Here is a 14,840-nt window from a genome sequence, read left to right on the forward strand (position 1 = left end):
TTTTTGAAGACTTAAGATTGCTTTCTTTCATGATTTTTTTTTCCTCTACTGGTTAAGTCAAGTTTTTCTACACAAACAGTTCTTTTTTTCCCCCTCCTATTTCCTGTACAGCATGTAACAGTTGCAACATTTAGAACACAAACATTTTAGGAAAGCATTACTTTCCCTAGTAGCAAAAATCCGATATTGCTGGGGTTTTCCAATGTTTACTTTTATTCCCAAGGAAGCCAAGTAATATGAGTCAGAGAAATTTTGCACATACTGACAATACAAAGCTTGTAGATGTTCCCTTCATACACACTAATCTTTTAGAGAGTTAAATATAAGCTAGGTAATAATTTAAATCTAGCAGATAATTATATCAACAGCTATGCTTTTTTTTAAATTGCATTTTTAATTACAACTTGTAAGCACATTGGGTACTGGCACCAACAATTGTTTTTCCGTTTGTTATGGCCACTACTGCAAAACAGCACTCCCCAGCCTCCAGGGAAAAGAGCATTTATTTTTCTCCCTTGTCAAAGAGTAGCCAGGAACAAACCATCCATCTAACAGCTAGAGCAGCAGCATCACACTATGGGGGAAAGGAATCACATTTGTTCTTCCAGAGAGATCAAAACATTACTGTTTCCCTTCTCTATGCTTTGACTACACAAAAAATGTACTGGACCAGGAAAAAAAAAATTGATGGAAAAGGATCTGACACAGTAACCCTTTAAGAAGCAGGGAAAAAGCATTTGACAGAAGAAAAGGTTAAGAAAATCTGTATTTTTCTACATTCTCAACCATTCTGTTGGATGACTGGAAGCCTGAACTTTCCTTCATGAAGTACAAAAAGTTCCAAAAGATTCTATGATTCCTTGTGGTAACTAAGGTCACTTTGTACTGCGTATGAAGCATTCCACACAGCTTCCTACTGAACAAACTACTACAGTGTGTAATGTAAAATATACTTCAGACAAGAACATCCATCTTTTCATAGCCTTCTTTCGCTACCGACTGACTTAACTCTAATCTTAAATGGCACAATATACTTTTCAGTCCACCTTACGTCATTATAAAAGAACTGAAAATCTGCTGCCTGTTCAAACACAGTTCACAGAATCATAGAATCATTTAGGTTGGAAAACACCTTCAAGACCATCAGGTACAACCATGAGCCTGACCTACAAAGCCCCATCATTAAGCCATGTCCTTTAATGTAATGCCCACACGTTTCTTAAATCCCTTCACAGGTGGGGATTCCTCCCCCTCCCTGAGCAACCCACACCAATGCTTGACCAGCGTGGTCAGGTGGGGAGGCAGACTGAGCTAACAAAGCCATAGTGCACACAAGCCTTCCTGAAGGCCTGGAACCAATCCTGAATGGGATCCAGGGCCCTGGCGCCTCAGGAGGAGACTTGCAGAAGGGTGATAGGAGGTCAGTGTCAACCTGGGCTCCCCCAAATGACTCAAAACCACTAAATAGTTGCAGGTTGAAGACAGATCAGAAGAAGAGGCTGTCAGGAAGTGGCATGGTAATTTTTCGGTTAACATTCCAAAACCTAATCAGACATTTGCATATTATGCGCAAATATATGAGGAAGTGGTAGGGAAAAGGCAGAGCACTAATATCACAGAGGACTTTAAATAAGAGAATGTAAGAAATGCACGTGGGGGCAGAGACAGAGACACTACGAAGCCCACAGAGTCTGTCCTCTGTGACCTTAAACTGCGTTGCCATAAATACAGAGTACAGTTTATACAAAGCAGTCTGAAATTATAGCAAGGCATCTGGCTTCTCAAAATCAAGGTCGAAAACAAAATAGATCATACCACTTGATAGATTCTCAGATTGAAGGCTCCCATAAATAGGCTGTACTTACACTACAACTATCACTGACTGCTTAGCCGCTTTTTAGAAAAGGTTAAGATAAGCTTAACAGTGCAACTATCTTCTTGCAGCACACAACACAGTGCAAGTTAAAGATTTGGTTATTTCCTGCCTTTTCCTTCAGCCGGTAGAAGAGCTGCATAACTACTGCCTTTGCATCATTGGCAACCCTAAAGGCAGCCAGTTCAAAACTAATTTAGGACTCTGCACAAGTTGGATTTATTGCGAACGCCAGCATTAGCTGTCCAAAGTTACTGTACACATTTTCAGGAGCCAGATTCTTTACCTTCCAAAAATATTCCTTTACCCAGTTATAAATTTTAACTGACCGTAATATTTTGAAAATGCTCCTTTTCTCCTTCTCATCCTATTACTTCTGACAAACATTCCATTCTGACACTACCAAAATTAGTCTGAGTATACTCACAAGCTCAGTAATGCCAAAACACAGCTCTGTGATGGTCAGCTGTCATGGAGATTGAGATGCACTACAGTAAAGCAACCTGTAGGCTGTTTACACACAGACAGACATCTTTCATCAGATCAACTCACCCCACACTCCACTTGGCAGCTGAACAAGCTTCCAGCCCAATGCAAAAGAGAGGATGCAACCACAGCACTGCGGCCGCCCCTTTTGGCACCATCTCAGCATAAGACCAAGAAAGGCATAATAGAAAATGATGCCAATTAAATGAAAGCAGTGCTGTATCAAAAACTCTTTAAACTTCTATTTGGAAAAGCAAGAATTTTGGTAATCCCAAGCAAAATGGATTAGATAACCTTCACTGAGTATTAGAGGTAGAAATAACAGCGTACCCTTTTGACAGCTCTGGGTTTTGACTACCTTGATATTTTTAGAGCTGCCCATCAGACATTTCTACAACTGAAAAGACTTGCAGCCAATACTTCTAGAATGCTGTGCAACTGGATAACCAGCATACGTGCATCAATTGTAATAACCAAGTGCCACACCAATTACGGCAAATGTGTTTGTGACTGTTACTTCCTCTAGAGTCCATCCTCATGTTTGCTTTACTCAAAATTGAATTTGTAGTTGACTGAGTTTGCACTGTTGGGATAAAATTAAAACACAAAATTTATTTGGAAAAAATCAGAAGGAAAAATTCCAGATTTCTGTTTTCTGAGGTTTCAAAGACAAACCATTAAAAAAACCCACAACTTTTAAATTAATCTTCTTGAAACACAAGAAGCATCTAATACCAAAGAATACTCTGATTTAAAGAATATAGACTTGTTTTCGTGCTAGTGTCCAAAGCAGAGTAAATAGGTGCCTTGGGTACACAAATACTGCATCAAGTGGAAAACTGAACTAAAATGCAATAGTGAATGCGATCTAGTGGAAGCTGAACATTTAAAAGATCAGGAAAAAAACAAACAAACAAATAGAAAATGTGATGATTGCCTGCAGGAGGAGATTGTAAACTCTTCTTATTTTATGTTCATGTTTCCCATCATCAACTCAACACAGGTGAAGTACCTCAGTGACTGCCATGAGGCACTACAAAGACACAGCTGCACAATCTGTTTCTCTGCAGGAACTGGACAGTTACTGTGGACAGGTAATTTTTCTTTTTTTTTTTTCATTTCATTATTAACACAGCAACTTCACTGCCACCTAATCCTTTTCTCTGCAGTATTTTATCCATGTTTACAAAATTGAAAAAATACATATCTGCGCTTAATATGAGCATATAAATGGAGCTAATTAAGGTTTGAATTAAGTGGGAAGACTGGGTGAGGTCAATTCCCACCTTTGTTACTTATCATTTTGCAGTTTTGGTTTTTTTTTAATGCAGGACTGGGATAACTAGTTTACATTCTGGCAATGGGAATTTAATTAAATCAAAATTTAGATTCTGTAAACACTGCAGAATTCTGTACCATAAAGTCATCAGGTGGGAACTTTTCTTTCATGACTGCAGCTTTCTTGCTTCTCCAATGCAAACAAACTACAAAATATTAGTTCTTTTAACAATTCACACGGTGCTCTTCCTAGTTACATTGCAAAAAAAGGTTCACAGAACCGGAGTTTTAAGTTACGTGCTTTCTGGTTTTCATCAGTAATTCAAGACCTGTCTACTCTGCAAGTTTTCTGTGACAGGAAAGCAAACAAAGTTCTGATTTTATAAAAGAATGATGAAGTAGCATAAAGGAATTTTAATCTAACTTTAATACCCCTCTGCTAACATATTACTACAGCTGGTATTTCTTGAAAATCTAGTAGACAGAACATTGATAAAATAGAGGCACTTATTCCTTAAAACTCAGATAAATATTTGAGAAAATTAAAGCAAGCTTCATTATGCAGGACTAGATACGTACTTTTAAATTTTAGCAGAAAAGTCATTAACACCTATTGAAGTCTGACACATTTCAATCAAGCACTTGGCAACGCTTTCTAGTGAATAATCAAAAGGAAGAGAAAAGAGAAGTCCTACCCCTAAAACACATAATTTTGGGAAAGTAAATTTAGAAATCAAATATTTTTAGCAATGGTTTCAAAAAGGCTTTTATCAACTTGGATGAACTAAAGCCTGGAGAACCAATAATACAAAATAGGGATTTAGGGCAAACAAATTGGTTGGAAAAAAATGCGTGATGGTACAACTGACAAGGTAAGAGTCGTGGGAATATATGAAAAAGTTTCAGAAACTGAACGTTTTTAAAACAACCTCCCATTTATGCGCTGCCTGCATCTGCAAACCACAAGAGACTCCTAAGCTGGCCTACAAAACGGCTGGGCAAGTCCACCACAGAAAACACTTGACTGTTCTCAACTGATCAATAGGATATATGAGAAAACCACAACCTGATGAGAAGCAACAGAACAGTAAAGTGCAGAAGACAATTTAGTGTCGATGACAAATAAGAACAACAATAGGGTTTTAAAAAACATACAAATGACTCCAGCTCAATGTATATAATCTTTCTCCAGTCGTCAGACTCTACCTCTGCTACAGACGAAACCCAGGAGTTAAACCACCAGTTGATGGAACACTCCACACGGGGACTATAAATCTGTGCCAAATTGTAAGACTGACGCATGCAGTCAGTCCTCATTCTTTTAAAATTTTTCTATGCAGCCAGAGACTTCTCTCTTTTTCAGTTCTCCAGGCACAGTGATCCACTTACATAAACATAGATAAGATTGACTGATAACGATCAAGTAAACACCTTCTACAGACATTCCTTATTAGACTTGGAATTGTTATCTACCCCCCTACTTTCTCAATGAATTTAAATTTGCTTGTTTTACCATTTTCAAATATTTGAAAAATATTATTAATAATTCTAATACTGGAACGATTACACAACTGATTTCCAAGTGCTGAAAACCTATATATATAAACCATGTGAAGAACAAGCTTACTTGTCTCTCAGCACAAGAGGCCACACAAAGGTTAATTCCCAATCTGATAGATTACTTCGTTCAGTACAGTTACAAATTAAGCCTCTCAGTGCTTTTTGCTTTACTTAGGTAAAACACTGTCTACGAAACGTGCCAGCTTTGTAGCATCACTTTCTTCTCACTCAAATATAAATCGAGATTAAGAGTGAAAAAGTAATGAGCATTATTTTTACTATTCATATTGCTGACCACTTCACACAGCTTGACAAGACGATGTTCCTAGACTGATCTCATAAGAATTCTCCTTGGAAGATCAAAAGCTGTACGGTTCATCAGAGCTCTGTCAGCATGTTAGAAACTGTTGGGCCATGAACCTTTCCACATCAGGACCTTTCACTGTTATGATGGATGAAAGCAACGGTGTCAGCAGAAACAAGAAAGCCTACATTATGATTAGGAATTTTAAGCAAGTCTCAAGACTTGTGAAAAATGAACTTTCGGCAAAGCCCATCTTAAAATGCTGAAAGGCTTTCACATCACTTAATTAGTTTTCATTGGCTACCACCTTCCACAAACATGACATAATTTTTTTGACTCAGCACTTACAGAGATATAAGCCAAACACATTTAAAAGTAAAAGGTGTCAGCCGTTCCGTATAACCTACCACATGTTTCACTTCCATATACCTGACAGATACGAATACTGATGTCAAGGCCACTCTCTAGGCAGTGGGAATATGTTGATTAACAACTCCGATGGCCATGTCAGCACAAATGGAAGAGAGAAACAGTCAGGAAAAATACAGCAGTTCCTTCTCCTGACATCACGATTGGTGGAAGATAAAAATGTGAAAAGAAATGTAAGTTCTTCTTCTAGCAATGGAAGCACCATTTCATACTTACTTTATCATCAGTTTTGAGCTGAAGAACAAGAAGAAGAATGTATTAATGCATTAGGATGGATTTTATTTTCTTCCTCCGTTTAAAAATTGCCTGCTATATTGAGACTACATATTTGCTCCAGAATCTTATCAACTACAGCAATCAGGGACGGAATAGGAAGAGATAACTTCAGCATTCACATTGCCACTTGCATCTGATGAAAATATGAAGCAATTATTTTGAATATTGCACCACTAGCCAGAAAGCCGAGTCACAAACTAAACTTCATGGGATTAATTAATCAAGTTAATCAAGAACATGTACACAATACTGAACACGTACTATCGCAGACACACACAGAAAGACACAACTGAGGGAAAGAGAGAAAGTAATGAAAAAGCCAGCACAGGGAAGGAGGAAAAAATAAAACTTTATATATGAGCAGCTCTGTATGAAGAGCACATTTACAAGGGCTGCTCTGAAAGTAATGCTTCCTATTTTATTATGACGGCCCAAAACATCAGAAGTAGATGCTGGTGGGATAGCAGTAGAGGCTGAACCTTCCTGCCAACAGCCCTTGGACATTTTGTTGCTGTGCCTCAGATGGCAGCAGAGGGGCAGCCTCACAAAACGGCATCTGACGTGGAAGTGAGCATAAAGCAAAGGCGTGCAACTGATTTTCAACATGCAGAAGAAATGACACCCACTGACATTCATCGACACTAGCTGAATGGTTATGGAGAGCAGACAGTGGATGTGAGCACATGGTGATGCATTTCAGCAATGGCTACAGCGGTCACCTCTGTTGGTGCAGATTTTTACAAGCATGGCATGCAGGCTCTTGTTCAGCACTGGCGAAAACACATAGCTAATGATGATGACTATGTTGAAAAACAGTGCTCTGTAGTTGAGAATCTGCTCTATCATACAGTGTTATTGTGCTCTTTGAATCAGTTGTAGTTTCCATCAAAATTAATCAGAGGCATTACTTTTGGGGCAACTTGCGTGTGCGTGTATATACAGGAGCACACACGCACACATAAAAGACTGTGAATATAAGCCTTTTTTAAAAAAATGATAATCTGGCTACATAAATATAATAAAAATGTGTTTGGTGTGAAAAAGGGGAAGAAATGTACAGGAATGCAGAGAATTCTTTGTATTATTATTAGAACTGTAAGCAGAAGTAGTTTGAATTTTTTTCTCCATGTATTGTGTAACACTAGAGAACCAGTCTAAATCTAATGCAGAAGTAGCACTGGTGAGGCAGAAAGTCAGATACTTCTACAATTAGCTGCCATTGTTCTCCTGATGTGTAATACATACAGAATGAACACAAGGAGTTACACAACCTGAAGTGGGAAGCCCAATGTTATTTTCAGAGCTCAAAAACAGAAGTCACTAACAGAAATTTTAAAAACAAACAAACAACAGTACGGTATGTTAGGAGTCTTAGCTGGCAGAGGACTAGTAAAATAAAAGAAAAGGATCTTCATCAGAAACAATCTCGTATACTGCTACGATCATACCATTTACTATGTATCAGTATGGATGTGTTAGAGGCACAACATGAACAGAAAACCAACAGGAATAGCTCTAACAACAAAAGCGCAGTAGAAATGGAGAGAAGTCTAACCTACAAATATACGTTAGAGGTGACAATCTACCACACCTCGGAGAACCCCCACCCAAGATACTATCTTCTTTAGGCACAGAATTGCTATTAGGCACTGGAATATTCTTCTTACAGACACTAATAGCCTACAACCATCCACAGCAGCAGGTTCAGCAAACACACGCGCACTCTTCAGTGGGCCAGCCAACAGCAGACACAATCAAACACCCACAGACTACAGCTTTTGCATTTTCTTTCCAGATAACAAACTCATATCCTGCACCAACATCTGTCACACAAAACAGAATAGAGAGTGGCACTTCTTTTCATTCATGAAATCTGCCCTCCAGTTCTGCCCACAAGAAGCACGTACTCTGCTGGCTTTATGCTGTTACAGAGAAAAAAACATTTGAATCCAAGTGTGACAGACTTGTATTGGGAGTTATCATTAACAAATAACTAGTAATATAAGCTAAATAATAGCATTACACAAAAAATATATATCACAACTATTAATATTAATGTATCAATATACATAAGAAGATTATAACAATATAACTCATTTGCAATTAAAATACTGCATCTTCGTTCTCATTTAATAGTGTCTAGTAAAATACTTGACCTAAAGCAATAACGTACGTTGTACTGGCTTATGCCTACTTCATTCCAATTACAACACAGCTCTTTAAATAATCACAGTGAAAATTACAAAATAATAGATCAGAGTATGGTTCCTAGTTACACATGCATTGAAGGCAGCATTACTTTTCAAAATAACCAAATATATAAAAGTGAGCTTTTTTTTTTTTTTAATTACTGACAGATTTAAATTGTTTTGTTTTTAGTATTTACTTTCTGAAGATTACTGTCTAACCAAAGAAGGCACTGAGGTTTGTCAACTAACTTTAGCATGGTAAGGAAAAATTCATAATATTAAACACTCATCTTCCTAATATTCAAAATCATTGCGTGCTTACATATCACCCTGTAAGTTTTTCATACACGAAGAAATAAAGACTGATTATTGCAACCATCAGAAGTGAAACTAGTGAAGACAATTTATCAAATTAAAACAGCGAGTCTGAATTAACATACTACACTTAAGGAAAAATGAAAGGTTTCACATGGGTCAGTACGCAACTCATCAGCTGTATCAAAAGCAATATAAAAGTCTGCATCACAGAAAAACAACGGTATCAACAGATATCTTCAGTTATTTAGCCTTCAACTGCCAAAGCAGATGGTGTGCTTGCTACATGAGGCGTACTTACCTGATTTATCAAACTGCATGATAAGCACAGATGTAAAGATACGTGACCTAGGAACAGCCACACTTCTGGATGAAATCTGTTCCATAGGTTAGCTAATCACCAAACCCTGCTAGAGTTAAGAGTTAGAAATCAGTTGAACTTACACTGGTCTAATGACACCTAACTTCTGTAAGCTAAATACAGGAGCCTGTAATTCAGCAATGGAATGACTTTTTTGACGACAACAGCACTTAGTGCTGTTCCTGGTTCACACACGTGAACCAGCACCAATCGCAGTGCAGTACTGCAGCCATTTGTGCAGGCTTTCATGGTGGACAACCAGGTCTGACTCATGCTCATCAGGTTTACATTTTACAACTTGGAAGCGAATTGTGTACGATCATTAATCTACTGAAATGCAGTCCAGCAAATTTAAAAAACTACTACACTTCTGTTAAAAAATTGCTGCAAACATACTTTTTAAAGCCTGTGATTTACATTTACACTTGACTTTAAAAAAAGGGATGCTGCTTTCAGCTGTCCATGTACTAATCACACATACAATCAGTTTTACGCATTGCTCGACACGCAGATCGTGGTTCTTAAAAATCATCAGTTAAAACAAAAGCTCCAGAAAACTATTTATGTGTACACACTTCATAAAGGCAAGTTTGTGTTTCACACATCACTGCAAGTGTTGTTCTCTTTTGTACAACCAGAAAGAAAAGACAACAAATCAATGCGATTTATATTGGCATATCTGTCCTCAGTAAGAAACACACGCACACCAGAACAATTCTAAAGAATTTTCACCAAGAGAAATATCTTATTGCGTGTAGTTGCATACCTATCATTCTATGAATGTTACTTAAAAGCAATTCATATTTCGCAATTAAAATCACATCAAGTTAAATTTATTCTGAAAAAGTAAGCCTTAGTACCTAGTACCCACATAACATATGCAGAAAGGTTTAATGCAAAAGCCGCAGGCAATGAATTTGCAGTTACTTCAGGTTTCTTTACATGTGCGCTACTTTTGCAGTGCAACAACAAATAAACTCCTGTGAGCAACGTGTTCCTGTGATGGTCCTTCGTCCTTTCCAACTGCCCTAAACTAGTTCCAGCAACAACCCACTTGGCAAGGACAGCCATCACGGTGGAGATGCGCACACTAATGAATGAGAGTACTACTGTGGGTAGAGTTGGAATAGTGCAAATCCTGCCAATTCCTCAGCTGGCAGGCTGAACCCCTGCATCCTTTTCAACACAGTGACTGCAGGAAGTTAGCCCTGAACGTCTACACTACTTCCACTCGTGGCTGAAAATGAACCGCAAACAGAAGTCACTGCATGGAATGGGCCAGCGCCCAGACAAACTGAACAGCCCGTGTGATCGTAATGTTTTACACATATTGACAACAAGCACTCAAAGAAGAAATGTCCTGCGTAATTAGTAGTAACCAGAAACACTGCAGAAGCCATTGTGCTTTTTTCAGAAATTATTTGTTTGTTTCACAAAAGGCATTTGAAATCCATCTCTGTTCATAATAAAGTGTAAATACAAACTAACCTATAGCTCCCAAGCTAACAAGGGTGTGCATCCAAGACAATAACGTTTAAAGATTTTCAAAAATCTACATTATGTAGAATCAGTATTTCACAGCATTTCATTCGTTAAGTAACACTATTCCATGCATCACAATTAGCTTTTTAATTGGGATGGTACCCGACATCTTTAAAAACTACAGTGCAAATACTGTGCACACATCGAAGCCAGACTTTTGCATATAAAACAATTCAAATGCCACATTTGCTGCATAAGCAGACACACACGATTGTTTTCCTGTTATCTCTGATGATTATCCCTGGGAAAGGCTGGGTTTTCTTTAGTAATCTGAAGCAGGGTGCTAAACATGGCACCTGCTCGAGGGGGGGGAAAAAATTAAAGCCCGAGTTTTTCTGATTACTATTATTAAGTGCAAGTGGATAAAATGAAAGTACCGGTTAATTACAATAGCAGACTGCTGAAATCTGGTCGCATAATTTTTATTGATAAAAAGTTAACTATCGTGTTTAAAGACCAAAAAATTTCCAAATTCATGATGCTATTAGAATAGCATTATTGTTACTACTGAAGTCATGCAGAGCCCAGATACGGACTAATTCAAGGCTGAGATGCTGCAAAATAACTCTACACCCTTCGCTCTTTAGAAGAGCGACTAGGCTTTGTCATGGTTTTATGATTTTTGGTTATCGCTATTCCACATCGTAACATCATGTAGTGCACTGGGAGTTCAAGAGTTAATGCTCCAGTTCCGTGGATCATGGATAGAGGAGAAGAACTACCTCTCCCAGAGGACTGTTTGCTGCTCTGTTACCACTTTCCACTCAGAGGGAAAGATAAAACTGTACGCAGATGACGAGACGTCCCCTTTTTTCGATCTTCCGGCTGGTCCCGGCAGTGTCTCCCTCCCTAGCCGTCTTGCTGCCAGCATTAGAGCAAGGCCTTCGGTTTTTTGGACGCTCTCTCTCATTTTATTTGAATAGTTAGCTTCAATTCCAATTATATTGTTCTACATTGTGCTATATTGTGTTACCTTGCATTCGGATAACTTATTTAGTAAATTAGCTCTCCTCAGATTGTTGCCGCTGTTTTGTTTTTAGGCCCACCCCCCTACCCTTTCCCCTTTTCCTGGGGCATGTGTCCGTGGGTCCCTCTGCCCCGTTAGTCACAGAACCAGGCCGAACCTGCCCATAAACCGTTGACAGGCCTCCACTTGTGCATGAAGGCATGCACACACCTCTGAATCACATTTACACTACATCTAGGCAGAAATTTTATTTCCGCATATCGGAGTTTCAGGAGATCTACATAATGTTCAAGTTCTGTCAGATGAAGGCCTCAAATAACGAGCAAGTAAACAAGTGCCTTTATCTCCTTTACTGAAACACAGCATGAGAGTAAGCATATGCCGTGCAGAAAACCAAGGTTTGCTACCAAGGCTGAGCCAGTACATGCCTCTCAACAAGCACTCTGCATCACATCACAGTCATGTAACAGTGCCCTGCACTGGATCAGTTTCACTTAACTACATCCCATTTGGAAAATGCATCTATGAACTGGAGGCGTCGCTTTCTGAATGTATATGAACTAGATATTAACCTATGCTCATAAGCACATTTCAATTAGGCTAACCAAAGTAAGTAAGGTAAATTAGGCTAACCAAGATAAGATAGCTTTCTAAGTAACTAATATCCAAAAATTTCCATTAAAAATAGCATTGGGATATCGATGCCATATAACCTACCCTAAGAAAACAATCAGTTTAACACAATGAATAAAGAAGAACTTGTATTTCAACACTAGAATCATATACAATCTTTCAAATTTGTAGCATCGCTACTCCTATTTTTACAAGTTAAAGGCAGAAAGACCAACCTAATAGTTAAGCCTGCATTTGACAGATAACACACTCAGGCTTCTCTCATTAAAAATAACATGATCTGTTATTAAGAGTACTGTCATAGCCAGTAACATTCTGAGATACTTTTATTTTAAAATCTCCATTTCAGAGAGCAATTAGCCACGAAAAAGCTTAGCTTGTAAGCACTATGTGGTTCGCACTGGCAGCATCAATAGGTAATCTGTTGCTTCGAAACTGGTGGAGCTTCCAACTCTATGCAAACTCCATGCCTCAGCTACTGGAGGCCTTCTGGAAGGACGTAAGTTTAGTTTAAACACTTTTATTTACTACCTCAGCCAAACACATGACTCCGAATTTAGTTGCCCCTTACTTGCAATATCTTAAGTCTTCATTGTAATAGCTTTGGGTACTCAATACAGTGAACACAACATAGTCCTCAAGTTGACCGTTTTTTGTTGTTGTTGTTGTTTTTCAAGTCATAATTTACAGAAAATTGGTACTTTTCACGCAACAGTTTGATTTACTGTGCTGGACAAAGAATGACTTTCCAAAGAAGCAAGAGAACTCGTATTGGCCGAATAACCAACTCATTTAATGCACCTACATCTTTTACTAGCAGTTTCACCTTATGCTTATTCCTGAAGTTCAGCACTACACTGAAAACCTTTTTTAAAAACATCTTTAAATAACTCTTAAGGCATAGTTCAACTTAAAGAAGAGTTTCAAGTACATAAAAATTAGAAGTTCGCTTTAAATAAAATTCTAACAACGTGCTGCTGCATCGCACTCAAAATTCTCTTCCTCTTGAAACGTTCCACGGCAGCACCTCTGATGCCATTTCAGATGGCTTGGGACGTCAAAACCTGCAACACAAACTCAGAACTCCAGGTTTAAGATTTAGAAAGTATATATCGAATTCCTTTATTTACTGATTCATTTTTTAATTGAAGATGTGCTTTCATTTCTTCTTCTGGTCTGTAAATTGCTATATCATGGCTATGGCACGTATAACATTTTTTTGTAATTTTGCTCCAAATATTTAAGTATGCTAATACACAGAAGGACCTGTTACACACTGTCCAAAGTTTAGATAAATCTTCTAAAACAGCTCCATTAGGCGAACATTCAAATACAACAATAACTATTCAAATGCATCAAAGCTAGCTGTCTATAGTTTCAAAAGTCCTCTTAAACCTTTGTAACTTTGGTTAGCAATTATACAACTGCACAACATAGCCAGTACTCCAAGAAAAAGTAAAAGCACTCTTGCATCATTTAAGATGTGAGGTAGTGCATAGTTCAAATGTTTGTTCACACAAATGGCATGTAACTGTTTAGAATATTTTATCAGTGAAAGCAGTTTGGTCTGAACAGAATTTTACTTGCATTTACTAAATGTCTTTCAGTCATGGATTTAAGTAAACATTTTTGAAGACAGCAAGTAGAGTCAAAATATTTGGTTTTATGATTCAGTGGAAAGATGCACAATTTATGTATTTATGTATTTATGTTTAAAGAAAGAACATACGCGTATCAAACACTACAATCATTTCCCAAAACCTAAAACGAAGTTGCTCTTCAACTCCATTTTCTACTGACACACTAATCAGATTACTCACAGCCTATTCCTGAAGTTCGTAACAAAAATCTCATTCTTAAGTGCTCTTTTTCCAAGTCAGATGAATTACATAAAGGTAAGCGAGAGTCACCAGAGCAACTTAAGTATTTACGTTATCCTACCCTCTAAAAACATCCGCTCCCATGAAAAGAGATGGAGAAAGAGAAACTAAGTCAGCCTTAGTTGCTGCCTACTGGTTTCCTAGTTCTGCTTTTGCTCCCATGGCAACTGATGAAGCAGAGGGAAAACAAAAGAAGTGAAACAACAGCTGAGGTTACTTCACAAAAAAGTGACCTCTTTACTCTAAAACCCTAATAAACATGAATCACAAAATCAGAAGCTCGGTGAGATAAGTCAAAAAATAGTCTATAAAAATAACTAATGAAATGTGATCAGAAGCATCAAATTCTTCAGCATCCAGTAGAATCCTTCACCTCACTTCCCATACAGAAACACATACATTACCATCCACATAGCTCTCATTCATTTACTCATGCATATCTGGCACTATGATAGATGAGCTTGTCTGAGGGCTCTCATTTTAGAACAGAAATAGCTTTTGTTTTCTCTCCATTTCTTCTGACTTAGTCCTGAGTTACTGAACGCAGCAGAGACCAAATTAAAATATTCTCAGCGACTACTGATAAACTTGGCCATCGTCTCAAGGAAGAAAATGGTTGCGATTGGACAACACTTCAATCACGTCTGCAACTAAAATACAGCAAATTTTAAGTGATTCCTTTGGTCTACGCATTGCTCTTTAACTCTGCCTTTTCATGGACAGTTTCTTTCAGAGTATTTTTCTCCT

General features: G+C 37.9%; 1 protein-coding gene across 15 annotated transcripts in view; it reads right to left on the minus strand.

The window, feature by feature from the left end:
- Positions 1-14,840, minus strand: part of BAZ2B (bromodomain adjacent to zinc finger domain 2B) — a 117,251-nt gene that overhangs the window by 87,807 nt on the left and 14,604 nt on the right. The gene's annotated exons all lie outside the window — the stretch shown is intronic.

Source organism: Numida meleagris, chromosome 5 (genome assembly GCF_002078875.1).
Source record: "Numida meleagris isolate 19003 breed g44 Domestic line chromosome 5, NumMel1.0, whole genome shotgun sequence".
Classification (NCBI taxonomy): domain Eukaryota; kingdom Metazoa; phylum Chordata; class Aves; order Galliformes; family Numididae; genus Numida; species Numida meleagris.